Below are 11,704 nucleotides of genomic sequence, written 5' to 3' on the forward strand. Positions count from 1 at the left end.
GGGTTGAACTGTGTCCTCCTCCTCCAAAAATTCTCATGTGGGAGGACCGCAGGACCTCACAATGTGCCAGTGGTTGAGGGAAGCAGTCAAGTTAAGATGAGGTCATTGGGATGGGTCCTAACCTATATGGCTGATGTCGCTATAAAAAGGGGATTTGGACCCAGAGGTGGACACACATGGAGGGTCGACGGTGTGGACACACTGTGAGAAGATGCTGGCCTTGTGGCCAAGCAGGGGGGCCTCAAGAGACACCACCCCCACCCCCACCTTGATTTGGGACTGCCAGCCTCGAGAACGGTGAGAAAGCAAAGTCTGTTGTTTAAGCCCCCCAGTGTGGTCGTCTGTCACAGCAGCCCAAGCAGACCACAGAGCCACGACAGCCCGCGTGGCCAGGCAGGTACAGAGCGCTGGTGGCGTCCCCAGCTGCCTCCCGCACACCCGATTCCACGCTCCTGTCCCCTAGGCAGCATCTGAGCGGGTTGGGAGCTTCTGTCTTCATTTTCATCTGCATATCTGGGGCATCTCCCAGTGGACGGGCCATGGGGGCACCTCCTTCTGCCCCCAGGGTATCGAGAGCCCAGTCCCCTATTCATCAGCTGAGACCACTAGATGGCGATGCTTCTTGGCCTGTGGGTTTCTTATGGCACCTGACGGGTCAGCTGGAGGGAGCCACATGGGTCCCTTGGGAAACACCCTCTAGCAGAGCCCAAAAGCCCAGAGAAAGGAAAGAAGCGATTTGCTGGTGAGTCACTGGGTAGGAACCGAAGCAGCTCTGCTCGCTCCTACCCTCCCTCAATCTCCAGTCCGCGCGGGAAAGAAAAGCCCCCAGCCGTGGTGGTGCAGCGCCCTGCCGAGTCTAGGACGCACCCTGGTCCCCGGGGGCCGTGACCATTTCTCAGTCGCCCACACCACAGTCCTAACAAGCCTGATACGCAAGACTGCATGGCAAGACTCGAGAACCCGGGGTGCTTGGTCTCCTTCCTTCCGTCTGGGGCAGCTCGGGCCGCCGAGACAACAGAGCCGAGCAGGGCCTGAAGCCAGGGGCCTTCTTTCCACGTAGTTCAGGAGGCTGGGAGGTCTGAGAGGAGGGTGCCGGCCCTTACGTGTCTGGCGGGGATCTGCTTCCTGGTCACAGAAGGCTCTGGCATCTTGTACGGGGCCCCACCTTCATGACCTGCCCTCAACCTAATCACCACCAAAGGCCCCCTCCTAATACCGTCTCACCGGGCGTAGGGCTTCACAGTGTGAATCTGAGGAGATAAACCCTCGGCCCGCTGCGCCTCCTCGGCTGTGTTTCTGAGTCAGAACCAACCGGTGGGTTTCCGATGTCATTGGTCCCCGGGAAGCAGGACAGGTGTCCTGTCTCACAGCGCTTATCTCTCTAGGAAGGAGCTTACTTCTCGCTCCCACCCAACGGGTCAGGGAAGGGGCTGGGGGCTGAGCCACTGCTCCCCCAACATGCCTGTGCCCGACCACCCACTGCTCACACCCCAGCCCCGCACACCCCCGCTGTTACTCAGACAGACTGACGGACAGATGGAGCCCTGGTCTGCTCTGCGGTGTCCTTCACCGAGAACACCCCTCCCCGGCCTTCGCGGGCTGTGTCTACCGCTTCTGAAAGGCTTTGTCTGATGGTCCCGTGCGAAGAGCACCGCACCCTGCGCGGCTCTGCTCAGCTCGCCCCCTCCCTGGACTCCCCCCTGGCCCTCAGCGTGACCTGCATTGATTTATTCTCTCTCCTCTCTCTCCGCCTGCCTCTCCCGCGGGAATGTGAGCATGGCGGAGTCCCTGATCGTGTGTACCCGAACGCAGGGCACACTCATCGACACTCAGCAATGCTCACGGCACAAAAGTGGGGAATAGCGGAGAGACAAGGGTGGGAGCCCACCCAGGAGATCTGAGCTGGGTTTCCCTTAGAAAACACATCCCCTTCCTCCTGCTCCCCAGCCCTGCCAGAAGTCACCGGGAAATAATTTCTACACAAGGTACCAGGGGTGGGTGAAAGCAGAGAAACACATGCCCTTTGGCCCCTGGGAGTCAGGGGTTCAGATTCTCTCTTGGGCCATCATGAGCTGTGTGGGGACCTGTCAGGGGTCCTTCAATCAGGGGGACCTCACAGAAGTCTCGGGGGCCTCCCGCACTTGAGTGCATGGGGCTCAGGAGGTGTCTTCCTCCGTTGGCGGAAACATCCAGAGTAATTTACTGCCACCGTGGACAATGGCCTCTTAAAGTTAATGATTTGGTGATGCTGGAGTTTGCCTGACCAACAGGGAATTCGGTAAAGGGGCACCTTCTCTTTCTAGGTGTAGAACTAGGCCAGGGATAACAGGCAAAGACAACCAAATATTTGCTTTCAGATACGCTGCTTAGGACGGCATTCCAGACCCACGCAGCTGGGCCCACGGGGAAGTTCCCTTGAGGCCACGCCAACAAGCTTAACTCAGGCAAAGGTCAACCGTCCTGTGGGTGAAAGATTTCTGAACAACCGACCTGATCTCGTTCTGTGTTTAAATGTGTCTGCCTCCGCCCTGTGACAGTATTCACGTCACATGGGCCACCATCCACCTGGCCGTCCCAATCTCCAGCACTGAGATCACATGTGGAGAAACAGGGACTGAAGTCTAGACGGAGCCCTGAGAACTCAAGCTCCCCACTCACGGCTTCCCCCTGAGAAGAGGCGCCATTGCGGGAAGCCGGCGGGGCTGGCCAGGGGTTCTTTAGGTGACATAGAGGTGACCATCGCCGTGACCAGGAGGTCAGAGGAAGGAATCCATGATGGGTCTCGAGGAGACTCACAACGGACCACGCGTACAGAAGAGCAAGGAAGGAGGAGAAACCGCAGTTTGCGATGCAGAAAATTCATCTTCGTGACAAAGATGTGAAGCCGACATTATGTATTCAGAACGCGCACAAGTTCTCCCACTGCCTGAAATACACTTTAGAGCAAACAGTCATCCCTAATGAACTGATCTAAAACATACCTGGGCGACTCCCGTATGAAACCAGATCCAAACTGAACAACAGAATTTCAGATGTAGAAAGAAACTGCCCGTTCGCGTCCTGGAAAGCCGATCCATGCAGGGGGTGTTTTTGAGTCTGGAGTGACCGCTAAGGGTGGGTAAGCTAACTTCTGCCCCGACGCTCTAGCTGTGTTAGCTGAGACGGGGGATTTATGGGAATTTGAAAACAAGATGCTGATGGTTCTCTTATTGCCTCGTTCCATTATGCGATACATTTTGAAGATATTTGTATTCCGTTTTCTGGAGCAGACACTGATGTGGGAAACAGAGGCAGAAGAAAAATTATTAAATTTCCTTACTACCTACAGCCCACTGACAAGCCCTTGAAACAGGCAGAGTGACTCTTCTAGGAGCTCAGCTGCCTCGATGTTAATACTTTGCTAAGGGCGAAAGGCAATCTCAGCCCCATCCCCAGGACCCTGGAAGTCTATTTTAACATAAAAATTCCTGTGGAAGCTTCCTTTGTCTCCATCCCCCACACACACACCCAAGATACGTGTTGGCAATCATCCCCAAGCATATGACCCACCAGTTTACGTCTGAAGGGTCTCATGACTGAGGGTTTACTAAACAGTAATAAATGACCTTTTCAACAATAGCTAGCCCCTCTCAGGATCCTGGAAACCTTGTTGTCAAAATACCTGGCAGCTCTGTGCCGTCCCCCTCCCAACTTGAAAGTACGTAACAGGCCACTCCTCAGGACCCCAGCGCAGCTCCTTCCGCCCACAGGTCCTGTCCCCGTGCTTTCATAAAACCACCTTTTTGCATCAAAGACACCTCAAGAATTATTTCTTGGCCATCGGCCTCGAACCCTAATGTCTTTCCTACATTAGAGATCACTAAAAAAAACAAATCAATCAACTTTTTTAAAAAAGAAAATTTAGCATTTAAATTGAGATGAATCATAAGTGTAAAATACACAGGAGATTTTGGAGACTTAGTATGGAAAGAAGAAAATAAAACATTTCAATAATAATTTGTATACTGATTATATATTGAAATAATATTTTGGATATATTGGCTAGACTGTATCATTAAAATTATCCCCACCTATTTCTTTTTCCAGTCTTATTGTGGTTACTAAAAACGTAAAGTTCCGCGTGTGGCTCCGCTTCTATTCCTAGTCCCTTTTCCCTCACGCCAGGGCCGCGTGGGAGAGGGTTCAGTGGCCCTGTTGTCCTATTAAGTGGTCCACCTGCTGGACAAGTATGACGACTCCCTCAGCGTTTCCTTGGATGACTTCTTTCAATCCTTGCGCTTCCGGTGGGCCAGCTTGATCCGATTCAGTTTCCCAACCTGGGTGGACTCCACCTTCGGGGCTGGGACCCTGAGGAGGCATCGCACCAGGAGGCACCAGAGTTCCGTCCTTCTGATGGTTATGTTAAGTAGGGTCTCCTCGATCCCTCCTGGTAAATTTGCATCTCCCCTTTCAGACCGCAAATAATCCCTGTAAAGATCCCCCTCCCATTTATCTACAGAATGGTTTTAGCATTCCTTGCTGATTTTCATCGGAATCTGTCATTTCCCTAGGGATTGCAAACCGGTGTTCTTTGAATTCTACCATTCTTTCACATTTATTAGCTGACTTTATTCTGAGAAGAGCTTTCCTTCATCACTAGGATTATCTGAAAAGTTCATACAGGTAAATGCTTCTTTCCCTTTAATTACCAAAAGAGTTGGTGCACTGGTTACCACAAAGGAGTTTCAGGTTTTTGTGTTGTTTGCTTTTTTTTCTGGGCATTTTTAAGTTTGTTTTTTGTTTGTTTACTGTTTTTTTTTTTTTAAAGATTTATTTATTTATTTATTTATTTGACACAGAGAGAGACAGCCAGCGAGAGAGGGAACACAAGCAGGGGGAGTGGAGAGGAAGAAGCAGGCTCATAGCGGAGGAGCCTGATGTGGGGCTCGATCCCATAACGCCGGGATCACGCCGTGAGCCGAAGGCAGACGCCCAACCGCTGTGCCACCCAGGCACCCCTGTTTACTGTTAAGTTCTTAAAAATAACTTTACTGGGATAAAATTCACATATCATGCCATTTCCCCCCTTTAAAGATTATTTATTTATTTGACAGAGAGAGCGAGCGAGAGCACAAGAGGGGGAGCGGCGGGCAGAGGGAGACGCAGTTTTTGAGAGCAGGGAGCCCATGAGGGAGGGGCTCGATCCCAGGACCCCGGGGTCACAACCTGAGGCAAAGGCAGACGCTTCACGACTGAGCAACCCAGGCATCAGTTTCTCCCTTTGAAGAGTACAATGCCCTGGCTTTTAGCACATTCCCAGAGCTGTACCACCAGCAGCACAGCCCATGTTGGAGCATTTTCACCCCCTGGAAGGAGACGCATACCCACGCCCGCCCCTCACAGCCACTGGCCTGTTTACTGTGTCCCCAGATGTGCCCACTGTGGCTGTTCCGTGTGAGTGGGATCACACCGAGCGTGGTCCCGTGTGCCCGGCGTCTCCATAAGCATAGTGCCTGCAGGATCCGTCCATGTGGTAGCACGTGCCAGAACGTCATTTCTTTTTATTGCTGAATAATATTCCATCGTATGGTTATTCCACATTTTACTTATCTATCCGTCAGTTGATCCAACATTTGGGTTGTTTTCACTCTTTGGCTGTTATTTACAATGCTGCTATAAGCATTTGGATACAAGGGCTGTGTGAACATATGTTCTCAGTTCTCTTGGGTGGGGGTCTGGGAGTGGGATTGCTGAGTCATGTGGCAGCTCTGTGTTTAGTCGTTGGAAGAACTGCCAGACTGTTCTCCAGGGCCGCCGCCCCACTCTGTGAGGCTGCCTCTTCCTCTACCTCCTTACCGACACCTGCTGTGCTCCATTTGCTGCCCTTCTGCGAAGTGGGAAGCAGTATCTCTATGGCTTTATCATTTCCCGGATGGTGGATAACGTTGAGCATCTCTTCATGAGCTTGTTGGCCATTTGTGTATCTTCTTCGGAGAAATCTCTATTCAGTCTTTTGTTTTTTCTTTAACTGGGTTGTCTTTATATTACCAGGTTGTAAGCATTCTTTCAGTATCTTCGGTGCAAGTCCCTTATCAGATACGTGATTTGCAGAAATGTTCTCCCATTCTGTGGTCTTCCTTTACATCTTTTTGTTCTGCCTTGAGGATCATGGGAAAGAGGCATCCCCCGTTGCTTGTAGTCACTGTTCTTCCTGATACTCAAATTGTCCTGGGTTTAGCCAGGGGGAGCCCCTCCCCAAGGCTTCTTGTTCTATCAACACAAGCCCTCTCATCCTCAGTAGGTAGAATTTCATCCGGTGTCAGGGCAGATCAGAGGGCTTTCTAGGCTCCTTTAGTCACAGCCATAGAGCTCATCCCCACCCCTACCCACGGCCGCAGAGAAGGCAGGCTGGCTCCCACCATGGGCGAAGTCTGTAGTCAGAGGTGTAAGCTTCCATTTCTGTTGATGCCATTGTAGCCGGGGTGCAGGGGTGCACGAGCGCTTGGCTCCAGGGGTCCCAAACACAGGGGGTCGGCTGTTGGTCACTGACAAAACCCAAAGCAGAGACAGGAGTGGCTGTGAAAGAAGAAAGGGATTTATTTCAGTGAGGCCAACACTGGAAAGACCGCAAACTGGTGTCTCAAAGGCTATCTCCAAAGTGCCGAAAATATTTCCAGGTTTATATAAAGAAAATGTGGGACAAAGGTGGATGGTTATGGGCAGGTGGACATGAAGGTCAAACTGATGGTCGTCTCGGAGTTAATCACCAGTGGGGTCTTGCTGGCTCAGGGCAACCCCTGCTGCTCGAGGGGTAGTTTGTTCCCATCAGGGGACGCTTTGCCCAGAGGATCTTCCCCCTGAGCCAAGAGACCAGATGGAAAGAAGAGCCCAACTGGAGAGTTTGAGGTCAAAACGGAGGCAGCTCAAGTCCCCTGTCGTATGCTCCCCCAGCGTGGTTTTCACCACACTCAGAACCAAACAATTGTGCAGGAGAAGTTGAGATGAGGCCCCAGAGAGAGCTGGGGGAGGTCCGACCTTGCTCCCAGGGCAGAGACCAGCAGGATGACCTCTCAGCCCTTCGTCCTCAGACAGGGTAAATAATGCTCGGAGGGTTAAAGGTGGCTCAGTATTTACATACACTCCCTGGTTAGAAAACAGCCACCTGAGCTGTAGCAAAGGGAAGAGGCTGGCGGGTGAGCTGCGGGGCACTCAGGCTGTGCTAACGTGGGTACAGGAAGAGGCCAACCTTCACCTAGTGGTGGTGGACCCTGGGGACCTTGCCCAGATGTTACTACTGGCAATTCCCACAGACACGCAACAACATGTATGGTGTGACAATTATTGTTTCCATTTTATAGATGAAAAATCTGAAGCCTGGGGGTTTTAGAGACTTGCCAAGTGCAGGCAGCTAAATAAAAGGGGGCAGGCTGTATTCACCTGACGTGAAGGTCCTGTTTCTTCCTTGGGCACACCCTGGCTGGGAGGGTGTACAGCCGCTGGAACGCCCGGACCACCAATCCTACAAGATGCTCCTTCCGAAAGCACTCCGTGATTAAGGAAATTTGGGAAATGCTACAAGGGATAAGCCTCTTTTATGCTGTCACAGTTCATGAGATCCTAAGTAAAGGCTCTCAGAAGAGCTGCAGAAAAAAATTAACCTTGTTAGATTCAAACATTTCCTAAATACCTGGGACCAAGAAATCCGTCCACCCACCACACCACAGCTTCATTTTTCCCCTGAAGCCCCCAAAACACAAGCGCGGGAGAAAGCTGCCTCTACTCATATTAGAGCATGTTGGCCTGTTTTCCCCATAACCAGCAGCGAGCAATCTGGGGGCAACAGTTGGCATCCTGGGGTTACCCAGTTCCCTCTCCTCTTTCGGTGGTTGGGTTTAGTGTTCTCTGATGGTTGTGGCCAAAATCGCAGGGATTGGGGGATTGCAAAATAGTGATGTCTCTGCTTCCTTTATCCTTCACCATTTATTCACTAGGAAATTCCTGAACTGCCAAGCCAAGTGAAGATTCCTTGCCTGTGAATCTATTTCTTTGTGACTTCTGTGGGCACAGTGTGAGCCAGGGGAAAAAGTGGACGGGGGCGGGGGCTGCTAATCCAAGAGCATTTACCAGGCCTTGCGTGCAGCACGACGGATTCATGACAGGTAGGACGCAAGAGCTAACTGGGCAAGACCGTGCTCATTCATATTCCAGACGGTGCCTTGCCTCTGAGAGCAAGTGTCCCCAGTTCTCACTGAACTCCCGAGTTTCTCGGCTTCCTCATTCACTACATCCTTTAAATTACTACAGCCATCCAACGACGTGCACCTCCCTAACCGGAGCCAGAGGCAGGTGCTGGGCTTCAATAAAAGTGGGCAGCTGGACGAAACAGCACGGCTGTTCATAAAACACTTTCTCATCCACTCAATACGCCTCAAAAGTTGCCTCTTGTCATTACAATGGCCCTCCCAGACGGACAAAATGGTCATTTTAACCTCCATTTCCAGAAGAAAGTCTGTGCAACGAAGTGTGTTAGTTCATAAGCACAACTATGCTGTTTCCTCTTTTCCTTATTTTGCTGCTATCTTGATGGGTGAAAAAAATGTAGCTAGTTTGCTACCACCCCGAAGATTTCTTCCACCACGTGAGGCATCACAGACCTGCCTGCCGTGAACCCTTGCACTGGACAGCCAACCGGGGGACCGCCCTCCCTCCTACAAACAAGCCCTGCCCTGGACACACACCGTGTGCAAGCTACCCACACACGTCTGGCCCGTACAGGTGCTCTGTAACAGGGCCAGCTGTCCCCCTCGGACTTGGGCAGTCTGTCTGAGCTCACAGATCCTGCTCCGAACAGTCAACAGGGAAGCGCTGCGTACAGGTGGTGATTGTCGTTTCCGAACTTGGATGGACATGTGAGATTCGTTCCTCCACAAACTTGGGACTCAACGTAGCCATCGATGTTTGCATTTTTACCTTCTCTACTCTGTCCCTGTAGGGACCATGTCGGGTTTTTAGGCCTTTCTGAAGTTTTATGAAATAATGTAGCAGGATCTCTTGCCTACTGTTATGTTCTTATAGACCATATAGCCTGCTCCATATTTAAAGGTTTTATCTATTTATTTGAGAGAGAAGAGCGTAGAAGCAGGGGGAGGGACAGAGGGACAAGCAGATTCCCTGCTGAGCAGGAAGCACAACCCTGACCCCGGGCTGGATCCCAGGACCCTGGGATCAGGACCTGAACGGAAGGCAGATGCTTAACTGACCAAACACTCCCGTGCCCCTGCTCCATATTTAAAGTAGCGAAGATACATATTAACATGGAAGAAGTCCTTCTAATTAGAAATCCTGGGGAAAGCATGGCTCTCAGAGAGAACTGGATTCAGATCCCGGGTTAGCTGCTTAGCAAGACATTTTTCCCTTTATATATTCCTTTAAATTCTCCAGCTCATACTCCTCCACGTAGTGGGAAACTAACAGAAGGCTCTAAGGTCCAACTGAGGCCCACATGTGGAAAGCAGAATCTTCAGAAACGGGTCTGGTGGTGACACCAGTAATTGGGGGCAGGAGCCCTCAGTAGTGTTTCTCCAAGCTCTGTCAGTGGACGCTCCAACCTCCTGAAGCTCTAAGGTAGAGATCTAGGAATCTGCAGGTGGTTCTTCTGATCCACTGTTCATGAGAAAAAGGAAAACACCAGGGGATAAGACTGAGCCACTGTGAGATCCAGGAGCTCTTTCTCACATTGGGTATTGGGAAGGGTCCCTTCCCCATTAATCTTGCAGAAGCAGTTTGGTTTTATTGAAAAAGTCATTCAGTTTCCTTAGACCCCCCCCACTTCTGGGTTGTAAGAATTACCGTACAAGAAGTGCCTCCTGGTTAGCAAAAGGTAGCTGCTATCCTTAAAAAACAAAATTCAAATTCAATTAGTAAATTTTAAATCTAATTGGAGGGATTCATGAATGGGGCAACATTCCCTCTAGCAAGTAGAGAGATGCTCCAAGGAGTTGTATAAAATGGAAGGTTTTTATAGGAACGAGGGTGGAGCAAAAAATTAGCAAAAGAAAAGATTGTTTCAGGGAGGGTCACTTTCCTCTGGCGGGAGGGGAGAGGGGTCTTATGCGGATTACTGCATCTCCTTTAGCGGTGGAGGTCGATGGAGAGGGCCCTCATGACAGATTACCTCATTGATAGACTGGAAAATTCCAGATTGACTGGCTTAAAATTCCACTCCTGTGAAGTTTGAAGTTAAATTTTGGTTTGCAAGACTGGTTCTGGTTTGCAGGATTGGAAGCAAGTGACTCCATCTTGGACCTGTGGTTTTGTTTTGCTTTTTTAGCACTATTAATAATACTACTATTAATAATTAAGACGCCCTATGTTTTCTTAGCTTATATATTCCTACCTCCACCGTGAAGCATCAGTTCAACATAATTGACTTTCCTGGTGTTAACGATGGATTTGCAATGTCGCCTATTCAGTCTTCAAATGAGGTCAAGGTCAGGTGTGACCCACGGAGGTCCTTAACAGGAAATGAATCTGATTCAGTCAAAGGCTTGCTATTTTCCTTCTCAAAAGCATTTTTCTTCAGTGTTATTTATTTTCATTGTAGAAATTTCAATAGGAACAAAAAAGTATACAGTGAGAAGTTTAGCTTCCCTCCACCCCTCTACACTTAGCTATCTTTGGAGGCAGTCACTACTAACATTTTCCTTTTACCTTTGGAAACAGATTTATAGATTTTTCTTCTGTCCCTCTGCACAAATTAGTAGCAAACCATATACACAATTCTGCACCCTAATTTTTTTTTTGAAGATGTATTCATTTGAGAGCGAGCGAGCGCGAAGAGGAACGGGAAGGGCAGAGAGGGAGACAATCCCCAGCACACTCCCAGCAGAGCGGGGAGCGCCACCTGGGAACTTGATCTCAGGACCCCGATCATGACCTGAGACGAAAACAAGAGTCTGAGGTTTAACTGACTGCGACACCCAGGCGCCCCCGCACCTTGATTTTTCTTACCCATTTTAAAGATCTTTCCATACCAACACATACAGAGCCCCCTTCCCCTTCCAAGCTGCCGTACAATATTCAATGCAATGGATGCAGCGTGATTTAACTCTCTTTATGGATGGACATATTAAAAACAATGCTGTACATCTGAAATTGCACAAGCTTGCTGGTCTGTCCATTGTCAATGTCAGCCACCCGCCCAGCGCCCAAGGCGGTTACATCCGATCTACGTTCCTGCCAGTGATGCCCGGCAGCCCCGGTCCCCTACACCTTCACCAAAGGCATTTCCAGGGACCCGATCGCCTTCACTTGGGGCCCGCAGAAGTCTGCAAAGAGCCGAACAACCGAAGCCTCCGGTCCTCCCTCCCCGATGCGGCGCCGCGGAGCCAGCGGCCCGGGCTCCTTGCCGCGCGTCCCCACCGCGGACTGCTGCGGGCCGCACACGCCCGCACTCCCGGCGCGCTCGGGGCCGGCTCAAGGTGCCCTTGCGAGGACGCCGCCACACACCCTCGGGCGGCCGCAGGAACCCGGCCCGTCAGCGGCAGGACCGTCACCACCACGCCAGGAGGACGGCCAGCCAATCCCCGGCGGGCCCCGGCCGTTTTACGGCAGCAGGCCCCGCCCCCGACCGCCGCTGAGGGGCTGTGAGGAGGTGTGGGGCGCGCACGAGCCAATCCGCGCCGCCGCCTCCCGCCCTGCCTCCTCCCATAGGTCGAGAGCCGGC

General features: G+C 51.2%; 2 long non-coding RNA genes across 3 annotated transcripts; one reads left to right on the forward strand and one right to left on the reverse strand.

The window, feature by feature from the left end:
- Window positions 1-631: 631 nt before the first annotated feature.
- LOC130543518 (uncharacterized) lies at window positions 632-4,072 on the forward strand. Its single transcript, XR_008958908.1, has 2 exons — window positions 632-742; window positions 2,358-4,072. It is a non-coding gene; the product is annotated as an uncharacterized LOC130543518 (long non-coding RNA).
- Window positions 4,073-5,057: 985 nt separating this feature from the next.
- Window positions 5,058-11,520, reverse strand: LOC113259644 (uncharacterized). Of its 2 annotated transcripts, XR_008958907.1 has the most exons (3): window positions 8,104-11,520; window positions 7,417-7,619; window positions 5,058-6,555 (listed from the first exon to the last, which is right to left on the reverse strand). It is a non-coding gene; the product is annotated as an uncharacterized LOC113259644 (long non-coding RNA). The 2 variants fall into 2 exon arrangements; XR_008958906.1 differs by having other exon boundaries at window positions 7,417-11,520.
- Between the last annotated feature and the right edge of the window lie 184 nt (window positions 11,521-11,704).

The sequence above is a fragment of the Ursus arctos genome, unplaced genomic scaffold, assembly GCF_023065955.2.
Source record: "Ursus arctos isolate Adak ecotype North America unplaced genomic scaffold, UrsArc2.0 scaffold_13, whole genome shotgun sequence".
Taxonomy (NCBI): Eukaryota; Metazoa; Chordata; class Mammalia; order Carnivora; family Ursidae; genus Ursus; species Ursus arctos.